Genomic DNA, 23,879 nt, shown 5'->3' with positions numbered 1-23,879 from the left:
TACAGATGATACTGATGATTAAGTCTTGTCAAAAGTCTTTGGCGCTTAGACTCTGCAGGGAGATTTTGAATCGAGGGACATCAGTCCCGAGCAGCAGCAAGATAAATCCCTCCCATGGAGTCCAGACACTGGTGGTGTTGGCAGCTGATGACTTCTGCTGAGACTGATAAGGTTGATGAGGTGGATGAAGTGATGCACTGATGAATCTGCAAAGACTGGGCGGTGATGGGGAGGTGGTTGGGCACGCATAACGGTACCAGGAAAACATTAAGGCAGAGAGGGAGAAAGTATATTTAAAAAGACATGATGACAAGGCTGACAAGGAAGCTGTGTCACCGTGCTATTGGTTAGATGTGACCAGCTGATGTGAGCAGCTGAAATCTTAATTGACACCCTGGGTAATGACAGGAAGGAAATTATGAGCGAGCATGTGTGAGGGATGGGTATGATAGATGGTTTGAGAAATAAAACTACAGACCTGAGCATGCAAAAGATAGTCTTCCTGACTGAACTTTCGCTAAAGCTACATTCTGAAACTTTTATGTAATTATTTTAATTTAATTATTTTCAATGACTGTAATTTTTAGGAAGTAGAGGGAGGGTAAAGGATGCAGGGCAGAGCTGAGATGAGGCATAAATAAGAGGCAGAGAGATACAAGAGAAGTAATTACACAATTCCTCCTTGGTATTCCATTCATTAGATTCTGATTTTCTAATACATTATATAGCCATTTAGTATTATATAATTATGATGATATTAATGAAGTACAACATATATTTGCATTCCAAAACTTTCAGGTTTGGAAAGCTTTTTCAAGTTTAATAGACTTTCAAGACACTTCATGACTGTATAATGCCATGGAATCCAAATCACTTTGCTAAATTTAGAGATTTGTTCAAGTCAAATGTTTGGCCTGAGGGTGGCGCTAGAGCAAATGTCATGAGGTCACCACGATTAGGAGAAATCTTCCTTTGGGGAGTATGAATGTGCTCACCAAATACACCAATCAAATACACTTCATGATATCTCGTGTGCAAAGCTGACATTTTGGTCTGAGAGTGGCACTGAAGGAGAGGTCATGAGATCACCAGTATTAACAGGGTTCAGAATGAGAATGAATGTGCTCACCAAATTTCATGGCAATAGATTTGATATGTTTCCTTGGAGCTAAGTATTGGACAGACAGGCAGACTGAACGACACGGTGATCCCTTGACCCAGCCTTTCCATGGGGCAAAAATAAATGTGACATGATACTTGCTCCATAATTTATGTTAAACCGTATAACATAATGTAATATAAACCTTGTTATTTTGTCTGAGTATAGAGAATTTGTTCAGTCCAAGATAAAAAGTCTGATGTTTCTTCAGCCAGGATCTGCGGCACCGAATGCAGTGAGTCCATAATATCCATGAGACCATCATTTCGAGGATATAATAATTTGTTGTGCAACATACCATCTTAATCAACAATGAAAACTCCAGGTCAAGTACATCATCTCTGGTAATGTTTTTTAGGTTTCCAGTCAAAAGGAAATTGTAGCACCAATCTTGTAAAAACCTTGGCGCTGAGCCACCCTGCACAAGAGTTACAGCAAATATTTCCCCAGCAACTCCTGAATGACAGTGAATAAAGGAGTGAGCAAAAAGAGACAATGCATCTTTATTACTTACAGAATGACTACAGTTTGAGTATGTGTATGTATGCAGAGTCATACAACTGGAAAATACTGTTTAAGTCAGAAACACACCAGAACAAGCCATCATCAAGGTCATTTAAAGAGTATTTGGCATTTTTCCCCTGCCATCCTCTCCCTCAGACAGCTGAGTCTCTTTGCCAGCAATCATCTCGAGGGAAATGATGGAATAATAAATTTTTAGGCAACCTTGCTGCACCATCTTCAAAGACAAAAAACACTTTCCCCACTCAAAAGGAGGAAGACACTAAAAAAAAAACCTTATGAATTACTTGCATGTGTATCTGTGACACTGATTCCCATGGCAAATTAGCATGCTGTTTAACAAAAGCTATTATCACATGCACTTACATATTTAACCAGAAAGTCATAGCGTTAGCTAGCTTTGTTTTAGTCACCAACGTAAATTCATATATTGATGTAAAACCATGTCTTGCAATGCATTTAATAAATAAAATAGACATATTACATGCACTTACATATTTAACCAGAAATTAAAACAAGCTGGATATTGGCTAACGACCAGGATTGATTTTACGAGTGTAGCAGCTAACGTTAGCTACATTCAACTAATGTTAGTCATAGCGTTAGCTAGCTTTGTTTTAGTCACCAACGTAAATTCATATATTGATGTAAAACCACGTCTTGCAATGCATTTAATAAATAAAATAGACATATTACATACCTGTCTAAGAGGAGAAAGGCAAATTCAGCAGTTTTGAATCCTTTCAAATCCTGCAATTCTCTCCAACTGTTGAATGACCAATCAAGTTTGACACACGTTTTCACCCGTGCTCCACCTACTGTCCCTTTTAGCTTTTTTTTTTGCTCTTTTGTCAATTCTTTTCTTTTTCTCTTTGCTGATGCTGCCCCAGTATCAGTCATAACCACAAAATATAGTCAATAAAATTCTCTAAAGAAAAATCTCCTCCTGCTTCCTTTTAACTGACTAACATACGACTCATTTTGTGGCATTTAGAATAACTATATAGAAATAGCTAATCTTCTCGCTGATGGTCTTGTTTGCTTATGTAGGTCATATAGATGCATTAGTATTAATTTGAGACTGTTTAATAACCAGTTCAAAACTCCTTGTAGTTGCTTTAATGAAGGATCTGGGTTGCTGCACATTCAGCTTTCATATGCAGACCCCCTTCCTTCTCTCTCCCTCTCTGTCTCTTTGCTGACAGGTCTCTGGATAGCAGGTCTTAACAGGGGTCCCTGTTGCCCAGCAATGCAGGCGCTTCATATCGGCACTACACTGTCTTTTCAAATTCATATCTCCCCCGGGTCCCGTGGGTGGCAGCTTTTGGATGCAGCCTAATCAGAATTCTCCTCCTTGTGAGTCCATGTTGTGTGTGTGTGTATGTGTGTGTGTGTGTATGTGAATGCATGCGTGAACACGTGTGTGTGCATGTAACGGATAAGTATAAGAGGATAGAGCTATCTCAAAGGTCTCACATGTGGGAGCTGAGACTCTGTTCAGAGATAATTCTTGCTGTGTCGCGCAAGATTTCGTCTTGACAGAAAAGGTTGGGATCATACATTTACGAGTGTGTGATAAGCAGGGGTGTGGTTGAGCATCACTTCGAGGAGGGAACAGCACAACCCGAGTCTAGCGAAACACGTTTAATATAACCTGGAGCATTTCCTTTCTGTAGCTCAGTTCACCAATCAATGTCATCCTGACACCTGAAATTGTAAGTCTGAGTCCTCTATACATGAACGGAGGTGTAGTTCATTAGAAGTGAGAAGGTAATGTAATCCAGCTATAGGAGACAACCCTAAATTGAAATCTTAACAGGGTATTAGGTGACAGATGTTGACATCTGTTAGCCTGCAGTTACAGGCACTTGCAGGTGAAACAAAATGAACTGAGAGCAAACTGCAGTCTGGACTGATGCTTATATTCAGCTATTTCCTCACTTGACACCTGTACCGGAGAATTTAAATTATGATAGAGTGGAATCATGTATAGGTCAAGTATAGACTTGAAGGTTGTGGGTGGAATTAAGTAGCCACTATTACAGCACAGAAATCCATTAGTGCCTGCAACATGTTGAAATGTCATTATAAGAATGCAATTGTTATAAAGTTGATATGTAAGTTATATGTTTGAAAAAAAAACTTTTCAATGAAATTTTAGATACTACAAATAGACATCTTTTAACTTGCATATCATCAAAACCAGCTGACTGGGCCTGACTGTTTTCAGCAGCTGCAACAATACATTTAAGCAGCCTCAGAGTAACAGAGCTTTGTAAACTCTTAATAGACTGAAAATTAATAAATGTGTGTTTCCTCTCCATATTGTCCACATGAATGTGCAAGTCTGCAGAGGTGCTATAGTGTCAACATATCAATTCATTTAAAAAAAAAAAGACTCCATAGAAAGGTAATTAGTGCACGGGTTTTTAATCACATTAATTATTGCAGCAAGTTAGATAAGAATTCATTCACTCCAAAATGAGATATTCAATGTTTTGAATAAATGAAAACCTATTCATTCCAAACACATGCTTGCTTGAAAGCAGGTTTACTTTTTTAATATTTTTGTTTACCCAATCATTAGTTGAAAGTAGTCACTCATTAATTTGAATTGATAAAATAATAATAACAGAAATAAAACTAAACTATGAATTAAAACGATATTTTCTCGTCTTCCTTAATTTGCAGTTTGTTCCAGATTCCTCATCAGACTTAAAAGACTTAAACTTTGTATTTACATGTGTACTTTTTCAAATGTTTATCACTGTTGAGTCTCCATTAATGAATACAGGATTACTTTTAATAAAAATAAATTTTAATTTCTGGAGTTCAACAGCTGTTAGTGCCAGTATTTAGCTGAAGCAGACATATCATACTCATATTTTACATATCAGTGAATTGATGGTTTGTATTTTTATGTCTGTTCATTGTTTTAAAGCACACAAACACACACATTTCAGCAGAAAGGTCAGAGCTTTAAGGGCAGCCGTTGGATACACTCCTTTTCAAGAGCAGGCTAAAAGGGAAGGAAATACTAGCTGTCACAGGAGACCTGGCTTAACCTGAAAAACAACATTGGTCATTAGATGAGATGCTTAAAATTACTCATTTCCTTGACTGTCCTCTCCAAAAAAAAACAGAAGCATTAGTCATTTATTCATAAATGTTTGCAAGGTGACATACTGAAAAGAGGTATGTTTAGCAAAGGCAGAAGTAGTGTGATGTTATAAACCTGGAAAAAGCCTTAAAGTCCCTGAAAACTTCTCTATGACATTTAACATTTTTGGCAACAATCAAAGTTAAAGTTTGGAAAAAAAAATCTTGGCATTTATTCAAAAGTTTAACAGTCTAAAACTCAGTTAATCTGCTTCATCAGAACTGTGTGGGTGTCGTTTTTTTATCAGATTTGATCTACAGTGCTGGCAACATAAGCAAACAACTATTATTAGATTTTGATTCAAATGCAGTTAAACTGTGATTTGTGCACAGAAATATGTGACATCACCTTTCGTTGGAATTGCACCCACCCACTTCAAACCAGCGAGAGACACAGACAAAGAACATAAAATACAAAAATCCCTCATCTTTCAATCGAAACTGTTCTAACTTTGGCAGAAAATGTGTTCATACAGAACCCAATCACCTTTAGTAAGAAGTCGATTGAGAAAATAGGTTTTCAAGGCCTTTAAAGTGTGTTCAGACTGAATGGAAATTGCAGAGCTGATGTGATTGCATACAAGGGCAAAGGAAAGACATAAGTGGATGCCAGGAGAAGCAGATTTTGCTCATAAATTCAGTCAAAGAGGCGAGTTGAAATTGTTTCAACTTGAGCTGAAAATTAAAGGTTATCCCTCTGAAGCTCTTCAAGTTCATCTTCCATGTTTCAATTGTAAAAAAAAAAAAAAAAAAGTGCTGTTAAAATGAAATAATGTTTCTTGAATCATTTTCAAAGGGACTAAGGGAATCTGTTTTGTCACTTGGGAATGTGTCACAGGAATCAAATGGTCTTTAATCGCATTGTGCTGAACAAACCCAACAAATTTAACCAAGGATCCCTAATTTCTTCCTGGTTACCTAGACTTTTGTGAAGTATTTTATACAACAAACTATTGTAGTTTTTTTTCCTGACCTCAGAGCATAAGTAAAACCTCCAAAATGGGAAACAATTTACTCGTCTCCTTGTTCTTGTCCTGCCACTCCTCTGTGGCTAATCGATGGGTGAGCGGCATTAAAGGAGATGTGTAAATGAGTCCAAACGACTGGGCATTCACAAGCCTCATTTCCTCAGTGATTAGATCAGGATCTCCTCCCATACAATGATGTTTTCATTATCCTCCACTCCTCTCCTCTCCTTCTCCTCTCTTTTCTCTTTTCTCCTCTCCTTTTGTCCATTGGGCGAGGCAGCCAGAGCCCCAGCGGCACAGTGAAACAATAACGCGGAGAGCGTCATCGCTCAAGATGTGATCATCTGATCATCTGACTGTAAAGAGAAGGTCACCTGAGCACAAAATGAGCTCTTGTGAGCAGTCAGAGGGTATCAGTAGATCAACAGATTCTTGTTGTACTTTTTAGAAAATTAAAAATGCATCTTTCAGTCATCAGATACAGACATTTACTGATGGTTAATAGTTGCTGATTCTTTTCTTCTTGTTCCTACAGTTGGATGTTTGAGCTTCACTGTGCAGAATGATGATGTACGTGCAGAGTTTCACGCTTAAAGGGTGTTTTCACATTCATCTGCTGAAAGTGGAAAGTTTCTCTTTGCTCATTGAAAATCAAATTATAAGGGGCGGGATTTGTATGAGCAAGATCTGTGACGTCACAACTAGTCTGGAAGCCAAGCCTGGTCCATTATGCAATTTACACAAGTGTGATGTGAAAACTTGAAGCCTCCAGTGCACAAACACTGAGAACGGACTTTTCAGAGAAGCAGATCTGTCTTAATACAGTCTGTCTGGATGGGATCTTTAAATATCACAATTTAAAGATATAATAATTCATTTTCTGGCCGCTCGGTGCTGAAGAACAGCAGGCAACCATACTATTCTCACACATTTGGCACACTCGGAGCAACACTAGCATCTGTTTTGGAGTTCAGTGTCGTCTACTTGATTAATGCAAGTTCAACATCCCACGACCTTTTCACCCAAGTTTGGCCTCCACTAACTCCTGAGAAAAAGTATTTGGATCTTTAGCTTCTTTCTGTTCCACTTTCTTATTAGCCAACTCTGAATATTTGCCGTTGGGTGCTGGGCAGGTGTACAGTAGGTTTATCAGAGCTTTTTTTTTTTTACTGAGACCAGCTGCTGCTGCTGCTGCTGGATGCTTGATGAAAGCTCTGAAACTGAACCATACAGTAAATGTGCAGCAAACCTGAACTGTAAGCTCCAAAAATGCTAAAATTCTCTGTGGGTTCTCCATTATGAGCAATGCTTTGACATGACATGTTAATTTCTTCATTACATATATAAAATGCATGATGAGTAAAGCTTGAAAAATGTGAACATAGTTTATTTATAGATGTATCAACTTTGTATTTTTATAAATGTAACAATCATAGTTGACTAATTTAAATCCAAGCTTTGTATCTTAGATACAATAGATGTATTTAAATATGTTTCTTCTTCTTATTAGTGTCATCTTGTATTTCTGCAAATATGATATTTAGAATGAGGAGTTGTAATTGACTTTTTTTAGTATACACACTTTCTCTATGTGCTTACTTCCGCCTCAGTTAATTTTCTGTTTCCTAAAATAGATTATAATTTGCCTCCTATGATACTGCACCTTTTATCTACAGCAACAATAAAACACATTCAAATAAAATGGAAATGTCAAGCACATAGTCAACAGCTGTAATTTAGCTCATCAAATATATGGAACTGATATACCATAAATATGCACGTTTCCATGCATAATTTACAGGCAATCAGTAAACTTGACTTTTAAATGGTTGCTATATAAAAACTGTATTAATATTCACTCAGTTTTTGCAAGTGTTGTCTTCTTTCTCTCTGCGTTTCTTTCCATCTCTGTCTTTTACTCAATACAATATCATTTATTGACGTGAACGTTATGATATAAGCAATACTGCCAAACTGTCTGGCTGCGTGTCCCCAGCCAACAGAGCGTTAGTTCCTGTTATAGACTATATTTACCTGACTGTACCACAGAAATATCTGACAGCCTCAGATATCTGCCGTCAGTAACTGACCTGCTCGTTGTAATGGGGAGATTGTTCCTGATTGCATTGATCTGAGACTATATTTAGAAGCCAACAGTGTACAAAACATTTATCAGTGTCTGTGAGCTCCTTAAGCTCTGGAGAGTGCTCAGCCTGTCTGATTTCTTTTTCTCTGCTTTTGGCATTTGTTTTTTGGCTTTTTTTTTTTTTTTTATTTGTCTCTAAGGAACAGCAGCGATGTTTCTGTTCAGTGGCTGCGTGTTGTTTTAGGTTTGAACCCAGTGACTGTGGGAAACTGGGAGAATTCCAATGAGTTCTCGTACTTCACAACTTAAAAACTGATGGAGGAGATGCTTTTAAAGAGCACCACTGGGGTTACTGGATTCTGTTTAATAAAATATGAAGTACCAGACATCATCCAATCAGTGTTGCTCACTGCTGATATGATGGAAGTTTCACCTTTGTAACAGTTTCATAAAAAAAAATGTTGGTTTACTGGCAACTTTAACATAAAAGAAATCAGTATCTCCCTTCAAAAAAACAAAATCACACACACACATGCAAAGTACACACCAACTCACACAAACATAACCATTAATATGCCGACATACACACACACACACACACACACACACACACACACAGATTCATAGACGATGATCTTACATGAGGATTAAGATGCCGGGTCGTGTCTATGCACGTTAAGATTAAGAGAATAACTTAATCTTGTTCTAACCACAAGGGACTCATTTCAATGAAGACGTCAGTTACGCTCCGCAGTACTGCCTGGACTTCTGTCACAGCTAAACTTGTACATCTTAATTACTGATTTCATCTAGTGATGAGTTTCAAAGTCTTATCTTTATAAAAAAAAAAACACATACAAATATAATATTCTGCCAGTGGGGGTGAGATAAATTTGCTTTTTTCTGATACAAATCAGGATTGCAAATCCAATGTGAGTATACTGATGACATCATTCTGAAACAACTGGAGACATTTGTCTGATTTGGGAAAGAGTTAAGAATTGCTTCTTTTTGCATTTTATTATGCAAATCTGTAGAAAGTAATTTTTTTTTTTCTGTGTGTCACCTCAGGTCAGAAAGGTGACATTAAGGTTGTAGTTATTCCAGCTCATCCTCAAAAGAAAAACGACAGTAACGGTCGAAAATTCAGCGAGCGAAGACGACCTATAGTTACATTTGAGTGACAGATGTCATCTAGTTGCCATAGTAATTATGACTCAGGGCAGTTCAGATGACATCAATATAAGGTGACAAATATCCATAAAAGATGCATAGATGGCAAAAAAAAGTGGACTTAGCAGCAGAAGACTGCTGTTCGCTTCCCATTTCAGTGTCATGTTTCCAACCGCAAGTACAGACAGTTTTTCTTAAAAAACATAACTAAGATTGTGGTTGTACTTACTGTTGCCATGACAACGAAGCTTGCTTAACTTTAAGGAAGTAGTAACTTTAACCCGCACCACGTTTCGAGTGAAATTGTGGAAATGGGCATTTTTATCTATTTTTCATGATCAACTGTATTTAATTGAATTTAAAATATCTGGCTTGTGCATCCTGTTATTATCTACCATCATAGTTTTGTCGCCATCCAGGATACGTCTCCTTCAAAGTCCACATCCAGACCAAGTTTGTCATAATGAGCTGACAACACCTTTTCAACTGTAAAAGACTTTGAAATTCATCTGGGAAGGGCAGGACGAAACCATTGTATCTTTTGCACCATGGAGTCAAATTTTTAACAGCACTTTCAGGCAATCTTTGTCTGAAATATCAAGTAACCATAATGTATTTCCTCGCCTTAGAATTATAAGGGTCTATCTGACATATCTGGCAAAGATGAGTTATTCACCTGAAACTATTCTTTGACAAGTTATTAACATATTGTGTGGGTTTATTTTTTGTTTGATGCATTACTGGCCCTTAAATTTGAGAAAAGAAAAGGTTCTATCTGAAAAATCAATCCTCAAGGAGAGAAAATATCAGCGAATGAATGGCGAAACATTTTTGGATGTTCTTCCTAATTGTCTTGAATTTTGTTGCTGGTAAAAACTTGATTGACTGCATCATTATCTCAAAACTGTCAGTAAAAACCAAATGTAGTTATTTCTGAATTTAAAACATGCAGCTGAATAGTTGTCTGTGCCCAAACATTGTAAATCATAACAGCCTTAAGTAGTTCATACATTGATTTTGCCTCAGCAGACAGAACCTTACAATCCCAAGCAGAAAGTGAGAATCACCTGATCATGAAAATCCCATTTAAACATGTGATGGGATTTTGATATTATATATTTAGAGAACATTAAGGGTGTCAAACAAATAAAATGGAACTGTTCTGTATATCAGTTTTGCTAACGAGGATGTCAAAACTTTGAACCTCAATAACTCAAACCCACTCAGAATGCAGACAGAACCTTATAACTCTGAGGTCATGATTACCAGGTATTTACCTTCAGGTGGTTGTTGATCACTGGTGAGTAAATTGCTTCATTATTTATGGTTATTTATTTCCTGTTTGCCTGCTGCACTGTTTTCTTGTTAAACATAAGTGTCAAAATAAAATATAACTTCTGCTGCAACTGTCAATTACAAATGATGAGCAGTCCTCTTTCTATCACTGGTAATGAGCTGTTTTGTTGGCCGTTTGAAAGCAACTTCCTGGTGATTAATTAAGTTCTTGACTTAATGAGTTGATGATGAGTGACTGAATGCGCCGTTAGTTTTGATGTTTGTGAGGCTAGACCATCTCATTTAAGCAGGAGGTTTAGCTGATCTTTCAGGTCCTCTGAAGGACTCACCATCATGGGCCACATTCTTTGGAGAGTCTGGTCTCTGAATTTGGACACAGATGCTGATAAAAACATGTTTAAACATTCTGAATATTCTCTGTTAAATGATAAAATGATGATGATTCACAGGATTGTGTAGCTCTTTATTTAATACACAATGTTTAGTGTATTTATTATATTAACACACACAGAATAAAGCCTGATATTTCTGCATTTGTCAGATTTCTACCTTGAAATTCAAAGTATCAAGTATGCAAACACAATCAGACACATTATTTGGATGCACATGTTTACGCACACCCACAGATACATACTTTATTTGTGCAGGCAAGGACAGTGAATTTTTCAAATTTCAGCTCATATGAAATGGGAGGCAGTATGATGTCCTCAGGGAGTAGAGAGGAGTTGAGTTATACGCAGTTTAAGTGTCTCCCTGCTGCATGGTGTGTTCCATAATGTTACTCCTGCCAACAATAAAGAGCACAGAGGCCTGATGTGCTGAGCTTGCACTTCTACTTCCCCATTTCCCCAGTGTTAAGGAAGAAAGTTCAAACCCAGAGATGGCACCCAAACACCAAAAAAAAAACAACAGAAAAACTGGGGTGCAGATAACAAGTTGATAGAATAGATTTCAGTACGTGTATACTTCTTGTAACTTCTTGTATAGAATAAATAGAGAAATAGAGAATAATGCAAACCTCTACCAAAACAGATCAATATAACTTGCTATTGCTTCCAAACACATCATGTCTATATCTTCAGTTTTAAGCTAAATTTATTTCTTGACCTTCCAAATATCACATTAGGATTCAACTGGGATACACATTGTAAGTGATGAGAATTTCACAATAACCTGCACCAAGTACAGGCAAAGAAAGTAACAGCAGCAGTTTAGACCTGCAGAGAGTCACCATCTCCTCAGCAAATATGGCACTTTGCACCACTTGCAGGCAATGAGTGTCACAACTGAAGTTTCAATTGTTTTTACTCTGACACAGATACAGTCAGATGCGCCCATTGCTAGCTAGCTTACAGCTAATGTACAGTTGGTGTTTTGCCTGTTTGGGGCAAATAAACACAAACGGTTCGGCGGCCAAATATACGCAAATGAGGCAATGAAAATTTGCTTAGTATTCTGTCTGAACACACCTTTACAATTGCTGCTATACTTTTGGATCATATGACCATGCAATGAGAAAGCTCCCATCTGCTCTATGATGTGTTTTAGATCCTTTCAGCACATTGTTTTAACTGCAACTTTACTGTTTTGGTTCAGTTTTGGGTCGTTTTTAGCCGAAGCAGGCAGTTATTCTCAGCAAAAAACCTTGGATAAAAACTAACTATTGTATGCCACCAGCACAGCACCAAACAGACAGACAGTGAACATAATGGAGCATTTGTTGGAGTCCAAAGCAGAGCTAAAAGGAGAGCAAAAATTAGACTTAGATTTATCAGTTGGCCAACTCCAAATGAATGCTGTTACTCTTTTGTATGTATAAATAGGGAATTGTTTGCTAATATCAACTTTATAAGGTGAGAATATGTCAATTTTGTGTATGCCAAAAACATACATACAACTCACTGTCATCTGCTTGATATTGGTGATTATCTGTGATTGGTGGGAATTGAAGTTCATTAAACCACTGTTGAGTCTAGGAAGCTGTTTCTCAGCTATGTTCATTGACAAATCATCTGAACCTTTCTTTCTCAACTAAAAGTGTAAGGTATCTTTCAGTGAGTGACTAAATCAATTTGTAAACTGGCTGATTTAAGACCTGTCCATCAATGAGTCAGCCAAACATGCAGCCTCAATCTATCAGTCGTTCAATCAGTCAGCGCTGCAATTCAAAGTGCTGTGGGCACAACAAACTCAAAAGGTGTTTAAATTGAGAAATGTTTTTTTTTTTTTTTAATGGTTGAAAAAAAGGAATCAGAACAAGGTACACACAGTTCAATCTCCTTGAGTAACTCTGCTATCTGTACCACAGCAAGACAATATCGATGACTGACAGTCCTTGAGCGAGATGAAAAGAGATACCCTGCAGTAAAACGCAGAGGTGAGATGATGTTGCTATAGTAACCGATAAATGTTTCCGCCCTGCACACACAATACTGTAGTTAATGAACCTGACCAGACAGAGTGGGTCTCCCTATTGTTAATCAACCTGACCAGACAGAATGAGTCTTTCTATTGTTAAACACTAATGTTGGCCACTGAGGACAGTTTAATAATGTCTTGGAAATTGGCACAGCACTGTGGCTCTGGACCTTTCACCTTTTCGGTGTCAGTTGCTTGTGATACAATATGTATGATGTGACATACTTAGCTGTCCTGTGGCAAAACTTGTCTTGGAGTCACAGCAGTGCTGATTCACTGTAATTACACAACGCAATAACGTTATACAAAAGTCAATAGCAGCAGAGAGTCAATAAATAAATAAGTTCCAATACATTCAAACATCTGCTCATCTTGTTCTTGTCTCATCTATGGATTTTTTTTTAAGTCTGCACATTCACCAGTGCCAATACAGACAAATTGCACAATCCCTGCAGGCAACAACACATTACCTCTTGGTGTTAGTAGTTGAAGTGCCAAAGGTATGAATGAAACCTTAAAGCGATACATTGAGTAACCCTGAATGATTTACCAGTATATAATACAGGGAATTTGAACCACCTCTTAATAAAGAATTGGTGCTTATATCTGTCTGACTTTCATTTCTGTCTTTCATATTTCCTTACAACATAAAGAATAAATACTTTCATAGTCTAGTGATATGATTGCGGGAAATGCCTGTCTCTCCTGCTCAAAGCACTTCATGCCTCTTTAACTCTGTAAACAAATAGCCATGCCAGTGCAGTTCATGTCATCTTGAGCCAAGAAGGACTCCTAAGTAACATCACAGCAAGAACATAGCAAGAAAAACTATTGACCCATGTTAATAAAGTTTAAGACAACATATGCTGTGGCCTATATGTGCATTGATAAAATATTAGATAATGAAGGAAAATGTCTGCAGTCACTAAATAGCACATACTAACAAGATGTGCATATATATGCAGTCTGACATAGCCATGTAAATGTATACACACAGCAATTTTTGCATGTTAGAAATTTTGATGCATGCACATGTTGACCTGGTTAGCTAGCAAGTGGGGTCAGATTAGGCTAGCAGGTCAAGGCAATGGCACAAAAGCAGATATTCCCTCTGAGCCAGCTAAGTGCCTGCAGGAGAGAGAAAGAAATGACAGCTGACAGTAAAAGTACAGTCCTGAAAAGGGTTCAAATGTGCATGCACTAGCTGAGCTAACTGCAGGTACCTATTTTTCTATTTTCCCCTATTTTTGTTTGACATTTTCTAATCAGCACTGCTCCGTTGGACAGCGCTTCTACCATGAAAGAAGTGATGACGGTGCGATGGGTGAAGTAGTCTATGTGCAACAGCTGAAGTAGTCCATGCACCAAAACCGCGTCACAGCCAAGCAGCAACTACCACGGCTTGAGGCCGCTAGATGCTGGCTACAGTTGGCTCCCATTCAAAAAGACTTCTCTCTTGAAATAAAAAGTCAAACTTTTTTTTCAGTGACTCATTATGGTCTCCATCACTAAATTCTGTGTGCTGGTGATCATTTTGGAAATTATTGTTCTGTTAATAGCTTTGATGTCTGCCGTGTGGGTGTTGGTTGACAGCTGTGATTGACAGTTCGCTCACCTGCTGCTCTCCATGGCTTCAGGACGCGCACTGAGTTGGACAATTGTCACAACATTTCAGTAAGTTTACTTGATTATGATATCTGCCCTGTTAGCACAATTTAGCTAAACTAGCTCACGTTATCCCAAGTGTGCACCACTCAGTGTTCCCAGTGATCTGTCAATGCAAACCAATGGGTGACATCACACTACATCTATCTTTATATACAGGCTGTTCACAGCCTAGCGCTGTTCCTGGAGCTTGGTCTAGCACTATTTCCTGAGGAGAGACAGATAGCTATTCTTAGTTCCATGTCTTTAGCTTTCTGCAAATTAGAAAGCAATTTAACAAGACCAATTACCGTAACATGTCATTATCACATAACATCATCATATATTCAGAAAGAATGAATGCAAAGGGACAAATGTGGGTAAAAGTAAAATAGAAGATGTGAAAGAGTGCAGATATTGAGCAGATATTTCTCCAAATTCAGTTTATGACTGGACTGTCCTCTTCAGATGGTTTGAATCATGCCAATGCACAACCCTTTTGAAAAGAGATCCTCTATGTATAAAGCCAAGAACAGCAGCTGATTTTGTGCTACTGAAGTTTATTTTACTGTAGCAGTCACTGCAAACTGCTCTGAGAGATTCATGCACAAACTTCAGGTCTGAAAAAATATGATATGCTGTTATGCTGTCAGAAAATCTATGCATAGTAAGTCATTGTATCTTAATTCCAGATGTTGTTTTTTTTCATCTTACTCTATTGCCAGACAATTTTGGCAATTTCAATAAATACCACTCAATGTCAATATTTCACAAAATTATCAGATAAAAAGAAATCCTGAAACAAGAAGCATCTGACAAGGCAATCTCTGTAAAACAGATTACATACTCCTTGAAAAGCTAATGAAATCAGAGCAAAATTGTCTTTCCTGCACATTTAGATAATTTGTATAAAGTTAACCTGACACATGCTCAATATCTCCGGATACAAAGTACAGTCACTTGCCAAGTTCATTAGTACGTAGACATTAGCAGGCCATGTTGTTATGGATAAATACAAAGAACCATGAACTTTTATTTAAGTAATCAAATATCTCCTGGTGCTTAAGACGGCAACAAAAGATGATCCTAGTGCTTGAATGCTTTCAGAAACCCTAACAACAAGCTCAGTAAGCCTCTTCAGGACTGTAGAACGGTGCCCCCCAGTGTGCAATCACACACAGACACACACACATGGTCGTGCAATACAGCCAGATATTATGCAACAACCACAGATGACATGACATTTGAATGGGAACTCGATAGGTTGAAGTGAAACTCTAAATTCAGTGAATGAAAAAAAAAAAAAATACTCAGAGGACGTGAGTTCCATGGGTTCATGTTATATCCTGGCAAGTCGCTTCATGTTAAATCTATGAGTATAAATCTGTCTGTCTTTGTCTCCTTATCGTTCTGCCAGTCTCACTATCTCTTTACAGTATCTTTCTCCATATGTTATGGCCTCAACTTCACCCATGTACTCACTTTTTAAATCTCTGCCCTTTATCTCTCTGTCTTGATCTTCACTCTTTACTCTATAGTCATTGCCTCTTCTGTTACATTACTATACTTATGAGAACCTTCAATCTAACCAATGACCCTAACCTCAAACTAAACCTTATCATAACTCTATTCAAAGCTTAATTCCTAACCCCTTAAATATATTTAGACTGGCCAGAATGTCCTTACTTTGGAGGATTATTGTTATTTTTCTACTCTTGTTGGGACACCAGACCTCTTAAGTATAGAAATAAAAGAACACACACACACACACACTTTTTCTGTCTCTCTCCCTTTCTTGCCAACTCCAGCCAACGCTGGCGTGTGCAGCGCTCAGCCCATTCGCGCTTAGTCAGCTGAAAGTACGGATACATCGTCTGAACCAAAAAAAGCCTCTCTGCATTCCTGTGGCAGAATCTAAAGGAACATTTCAGTAAAAATCATCCGTGCCGTCCTAATGAGATCAAGATGGATTATGAGCTGCTCTCTGCAGCGAGCTGCCAGCACCTGACACGGCCTGCCGTGTGCTGGGCTGCTGTTCCTTTAGATGTAAAAGGGCAACTTTTAATCTCATTTCCCCCCTCGTAGAAAGGCATAATAAGTAATCGTGTTAACCATCAACCCTGACTCTGTGCTCGAGTTATGTGCATTACTGACAGTGAGAAATGGTCTGTCTGAAATCTAACCCAGCACTTACCTCTAAAGAGATATATGCTATAGTGTGTGTTCATCTGTGTGTGTGTTTGTGTAAGTGTGTGTGTGTGTGAGAGAGAGAGAGAGGAGGAAAAAGAGGAAAGAAGGAGGATATTCCAGTGAGACAGAGTAAGTAAAGTCAAAGGGCATCCGTCTGCAATTTCAAGAGAAATCTGCAGAGTACAAAAGCATTTACTCATCTGTCCACTTCACCTACACACACTGATTCAAATCACAAGTCCCCTACAGATGAGGAAACCATGTAAATCAGACCCATTTATGCAACGTCTGACTGTCTGAATGTTTGACTTTGCTCCTGAAACTTTCCAACATGCTTGATTTGTCCGACAGGACAGCTTTATTGGACATGGAGGAAGCTTTTAGTTCTAAAAGTGTTTTAAAGGGGAACATCAATTCTCCTAGCTGTTTCTGTAAACTGTTATCCGTCTCCTCTGAAAAACACAATGAAAGACCAAATAATGTTCAATTACATTGCATTAAATTTGATAACATTCCATTTTATTGTCATTATACTGAGTAAGTACCAATACAAAATGCAGTTTAGCACCTAACTATAAAGTGCAAACAGTAGAAAAATGTATATAGTTTAATTAAAAAGATGAATAAATGTGCAGAATAAACAATAAAACCAATGTGGTGTATTTTAGTATGAAGGACAAAGCAATCTGTAATATGTACAGTAGTAAAAAACAGTATCAGTCCTGTTTAATCCCACTGGTCACAATTGTGACTGAATTTCTTATTTAATAAGAAATAAATAAGCTCTGGAAGCTGTAAAAGTGTTGTTGTTGGCTTTGGGCAAGAAATTCAACTTTTAAATGAAAAAACAGATGGTCTTGATTAAAATTTATCAATGACATGTGACTAGTGTAAAAGGTCACATGACCAGATTAGTAACTTCCTGCTTGCACTTTTGGAAGAAGATGTCTTCCTCAGACTTCTACAAAAAAAAGTAAAAAAAAAAAAAAAAAAATAGAACAATCATATTTTGTACATATATTCTTTAAAGGGTCAACTACTAATATATTTTGAGAATTATACTCCTGCATATATATTTTGCTCATAAGAGGTGTAAATTTGTTAACGGTCACAATTGTGACTCATAGTATAACACTGTTTCAATTAAAAACACATTTGTGCTGTTATTCCTGTAATTCCTAGTCATCATTGTTTTTTTTTACACAGTTTAAAACAGATGTGTTGGACCTCCTAGACGTATGTTAACCCCCAAGTACTGTGGGCAGCATCACATTCATTCCTACACTTGTAAAAAAGGCAAGCGAAAGTGACTGTGATCGTGATGGCTCAGATAGGGAGTACCAGAGTGAAACGGGCCATTTGCCAGGTGGACTATCTAGGTGCAGAGGTGAACTATCTGGAGGATGAGGCAGATGTTAATGAAAACCAGTTGGCGTACCCTACTCCCCTATCTCCCACTCCTGCAACTCACCACCACTGCCGTACCTTGGCAAGTCTCCCACAGCGAACAGCCGAAAAAGGAGATGCCCTGAAGAAAGTGACACCCCACCACCACAAAAAACAGAACACATCTCTTCAAAATATGCAAATCAGGGACAGGGGTTTTAAAAGATCAAAACGACCGGCCATGTCCAGGATTCTGGATGATGTGACCTATGAACATGACTGTCTATGGGGTTCTTCCCACATCTGGCTAGAGTTCTGTGCAGTGGCAGGTTTTGGTCGTGTGACCCTGATTACTACAATGAAGCCATCTCAGATGCAATGAGAAGGAATCGCTTTGATGAGATAATGGCCTGAATCCATCTGGTGGATAACTCAAAGGCCACAAACGACACTTTCTACAAGGTACGGCCCATCTTCAGTGTACTGAATGAGTCTTACAAAATGAAGCTGTACCCAAAATGGTTAGTGGTTGATGAAAACATGATGCCTTATTATGGCAGGCATGGTTGCAAGCAATTCATCAGGAACAAACCAATCCAGTTTGGGTATAAATTGTCGGGCCTTGCATCACCTACAGGGTACATGTATCATATGGAGCCCTATTATGGAGTGCACACACATCTCCGTGAAACTGGCCTAGGACAGGACCCAAGTGTAGTCGTTGGTCTAGCTGAACAAGCAGAAGTTACTCCAGGGTGCAACTTTGTACATGACAACCATTTCATCTCACTTAGGTCCCTTGATGAAATGACAAAACAAAGTTATGGATGTCTTGGCACTCTGAGACAGTGCCGCTCGCATGATGTCCCTTTCACAGATGTGAAGAATTTCCTTACACAGGTGGAAAAGGTACTGGTAAAAGGTACAGTGTTGTAACTATGGCAACCAATGCTGCTGAGAAGTATTCTGAGGTGCGACAAAGAGAAAAAAAGCCTATGACAAAGTTCCACAGCCCATGTGTGTAACCTCACATACAACCAAAACATGGGGGACGTTGATCTGCATGATCTTCAGGTGTCAAGATACAGGGCTACAATAAGGTCAGAGAAGTGGAGATGGCCTGTCTTTTCTTGGTCCCTTCACAGTGCAGTGGTCAATAGCTGGTTGCTCTTCAAAGATGTTGTTAGTAGGTTAAACCACATATTAAACACTTACCAACCAATGGGGACAATAGTTATATCTGTTTTTTATTGCTACAGTTATTGTTATTGCCTGTTTCTTTTCTCTTTTCTTCCCTCTGTGATCTACTTCAAATCATATATTGAACTTGTGCAATTACAAAAGACTTGGAGGGTTGGTTCACCCAAATTACCATTTTTTTCCCCACTTACTTCTAGCTTTATCTAGCTAGATAATTTTTGTGGTTTTGGTCATTGGAACAACTTTATGCCAAATACGTAGTCTATTCTGGACACATATTGTGGAAATATATGTTCTCATCACGTTTTTTAAAATGTAATTAGGTAAACTGACCCTTTAATTTACAACCTTTTAATTATTGCTTCTACTAGCAATATTTTATGACTTAATGGATACATTTGATGACTAGATTTGGGTAATGATGGCTGAAAAATAAATGAGCAGTTCAACATTAATTAGTGATTGTAATCAAGTGCAGCTGAACAAGTGACATCTGCTCTTGATGATCTACTCTACATGATTCATAGTACCAAATGTAGCTGTATTATCATACTTGGATTGTAACTATTGCTGACAAAATACTTTTTACTGCAGAATATGACACTGAGTCATGACTTTGAACGAAAATAAAAAAAACATTTCCAATATGAAATCAGTCTCTTAATTATTGGTTGATTCGGTACATTGATGGAGTTAAAATCAAGCGCACCTCCAGTCTGTGAACATCATCAGATGAGTCAGTGACAGATCATCAGTTGCAAAGGTTTTCCATTCCTCTTCCCTCCCTCCTTCCCCCACCGCAGTCCAGTCATCTATTCCACATCCAGGTCCCAAACATAACTTCCCCAGCACACTCATAAAGAACAATTAACTTCTTACCCTGCGTCTTATAAATATTCATTAGCTCAAGCATGTTGTCATTTTGTTCAAAATGATTGCAATCGAATTAACATAATTAAGCATTATCTATGGTAATGCTGGTGGACCAGCAGCCCCGGCGAGACTCCCCAGCCGTGTTTCGATGTGTGTCAGCGCGGCGGAGAAGCATGATGGATAATATAATTATGTTTGGGAGACAATGGGAGCCCTGCGGTATTGTTATTAATGTGCTCTGTTAATAACGACGCCCCCTACATGAATAGGCATGTCTGCATGAGAGTTTCTGTAAGTGATGGGGGGAGAAAGAGAGAGAGAGAGAGTGCATGTCTGTCTCTATGTGAGACAGATTACGTGTATTTATGTTATACAGTATGTCTGTCTATTCATAAAGCATATGCATGCATTTGTATGTGTGTGAATCTTTGTGTTTTGTGAATGTGCAAGTTTCTTTGAGTTTGTTTGTGTGTTGGGGAAAGAAGGAAAGAGTAAGAAGGGCAAAGAGTAAGTGAAACCTGTGTTTGTGTGTGTGTGTGTGTGTGTGTGTGTGTGTGTGTGTGTGTTTAGAGTTTCGATGAAGAGAGTTTCGATGAATACATCTGTCTGCTGTTGTCAGAAAAAGAACGTTTAATGTTTTCTGGTTGTTCTCCAGAAAACATCATGCATGTCATTTTAAGTAAACTGAGTGATCAAATGCTTCTTTACAAGTTGAGAAAATAAAAAATAATAAAAAAAAACATTAAAAACCCCATTGAATTATCTAAAAAAAATGTACTGTCACATCTAAAAGGTGTTTTCGAGCAATTTATGAAGTTGGTGGACTTGTGAGAGACAGATTTAAAGAGAGAAAGGTCAAAATAGTTCTTGATTTTTTTTGTACCTACAATGGGTCAAGGTCTGAAAACAGTACACTTACCATAAAACACATCTTTTCAACATTTTTTGTTGCTGTAATTGAAAAAAGTTTAACATTTTTGAGATGATTTTTTATTGAGGTTGTCATTTCTCACATTATGCAGACTCTTTATCAACTGCAAATTCATACGACACAAATAAAAGTGTTTTTCATTCAGTCACGGTTGGAATTAAAAATGAAATTAAAAATATAAATAGCCTGTAGAACAAAACATGCGATCTGTAGCTTTCCATGCAGCAGAGCGTTCACTAAATGATAGGCTCATAGAACAGGAGCTCCAGTAATAGCGGATATATAAAACACCCAGTGGCCACACATTTTTTTGGGGCCAAGCTTTCAATGGTCGACTTTTATTGGTATTTGGGGAATGACTTTAACTTCCTTAGAACAGGAAAAAATGCCGTCTGGATTCATAATTTCAAAACCTTGAATCCAAAAAGGATGGATGTGGAGGTTTTTAATATTTAAACGAAAGACTTGAATACTCTCTTTTCAGTGTGACTGTTTGTGTGGTAGTTTTTACTGTTTTGTTATTTACTTTTATTAGGTATAGGGAATAGACACATTTGTTGTGTAGTTCTCACTGGATAATTGACAAAGAGGCAGCTGTCATGTAGTGTCTGTACAGCACTGTAAAGACTTTTATCTGTTTAATAAAAGACTCGAAGGCCCTCACCTGAAACACATCGGTTAAAGAAAGAGCAGATACTTCCAGCAAGTTATTTTTTTCACATGTGGTTCTTTTATTACTTGAGCACAGTTGACTTGTGAGGTAGTGACAACACATTCTTTCTACAAGGCAATATCTCTTAACCATTTTCCTAGACCAATGTGTGTTTTTAGAAAACCAGTAGAGTCATTTGTGTGTGTTTAATTTATGTTATGGTCTAAATGCTGTTTTAGAAACATCTCTCTTGAGGGAAAAGCCGACAAGTATAGATTTTTTTTTTTCTTTTTGCATGCAAAAGTTTCAATATTGCCTTCATATTGTCTTTAAAATCCTTCTTTTAACAGTAGTTTTGCATGTGTCCATACTTGCTGCCATGCTGACACTTCAAAAATCTAAAATTATGCACCCTGTTGCAACTGGGTGAATCCTGGGATGACCCCGCCTGCAAATCCACATGTTTCTCCACGTGCGTTTGGGCGGGTCTGTCTGACAAGAACACTCCCTGTACGACTGAAAGCGCAGTAACTAAACAGAGACACTAGATGAGTCATAAGGGTGTGTGTGTGTGTGTGTGTGTGTGTGTGTGTGTGTGTGTGTGTGTGTGTTTGAGTGTGAGTGTTCCCATCCATTCACCACAATAACACAGACCTCAGATTCCAGCGGCTCTGTGCCCAAACCATCCCGATGACAAGCAGTGTTTACATAGTGATGGTTACTTACAGACAGACAAGCTCACAGGGAAGTTTGATCTATGTTTTATACTTAGCAGCAGTAAAAGCTGCGATCCACGGTGGAAGAGCTGGCGACCCGGCGGCCCCAGTTAATCTCTTGATCTACCATTGAGTCTTATTTCTCTCATCACTCTTACTGCAAGTGGGAAAAAAAAAAAAATCTGCCAGTGGAATGAGAGAATTTGTCACCGAAACAGTTTTAAGACTTGTCATGAATTAAATCGCAGTGTGTTGAAATAAGTAAATCTCTCTGCTTTTAAACAACAGGAGAAAAAATCTAAAGCACAGCAGCAGTTGGCAGTAACTTTTTAAGACTTTACTACTCAGAAATCCTGTATAGTGATGTCAATTAAAGCTAAAACTCTTAACTTTCTGCATGATTACGTCCTCTAAAGAATATCTATTAAAGTTACTCGATATGATGAGTCATGCTTGTGATATTGTTGCAGCGTACATAAAACAGCCATCTGGGTGAATGAAAATGTTCCCAACCGATCAACTAATGCAATTTACTGTACTCCTCCAATGCAATATGCAAGATGCGGTATATTCACTAACACAATTTCTGTATACACATTATGACTTCATTATAGAACTAAGTGGTTCATATAATCTGCCTAACATTATCCAAACACAATATACACACACACTCAGCTGGAGAGTTTACTACAAGATTATATTATAACTTGAACAATATTTGTGCAATAGAATTACTAGTTTAGTATCCCCATTTTCTTCCTTTACAGTAGTTTTTTCCCAGTGTGCATATTTAAGTATTTGAAATAATATGCACTCATATCTTTTTTTCTGTCCTTTTAGTTTCTTGGCAACCTGTTTGTAATAAACACCTGTGTTTCTGCATCAGTACAGATAGGTCAAAACAGCCATTTATTTGAATCACCAATTACAAAAGCTAAAAATACAGTACAGAACGCGCTAGCCACTTAATTGAACCAGTCACAAAATGACATTATGAATAAGAGCAAATAGAGAGCAGGTTCCTCCACTATAAATGGTCCAATCTTTAAAAAAGATCTGGGGATGTGGAGCTAGGAAGAAGTGAGGTTACCAGACATCTGTAGCCTGATCCTCGTCTCTGCTTGAGGGAAGCAGCTCCAGGCTACATTAGCTGTTAATAGCATAACAAACCCGAATCTCTGGCTGAACTGTTGACAGTCGAGTTGAATTGTAGGTAATGGAGGAAGAAGGATTCTTGGAATAAAAAACGATGATATATCTAGTTCCGCTGCATTGTTTGATCTATTTTTTTTTAATGTTTATCACAAGTCCAACAATGCTAGAGGAGTGCAATGCTAAATTGATGGGGTATCATTTTAATGTCTAATACTCCATCATACAGATGACCATGTTTAAAAAAGTTGGATTCCTTTCTTTTTGCTGCTTTCATTCATTTTATAAACTTTCTATTATTCATCTCTATGTGAATTGTAATAAAACACTTTTCTTTTTGTTGTTTTTTATTTT

Source organism: Thunnus thynnus, chromosome 12, assembly GCF_963924715.1.
Source record: "Thunnus thynnus chromosome 12, fThuThy2.1, whole genome shotgun sequence".
Classification (NCBI taxonomy): domain Eukaryota; kingdom Metazoa; phylum Chordata; class Actinopteri; order Scombriformes; family Scombridae; genus Thunnus; species Thunnus thynnus.
Note: the sequence above shows the minus strand (reverse complement) of the source record.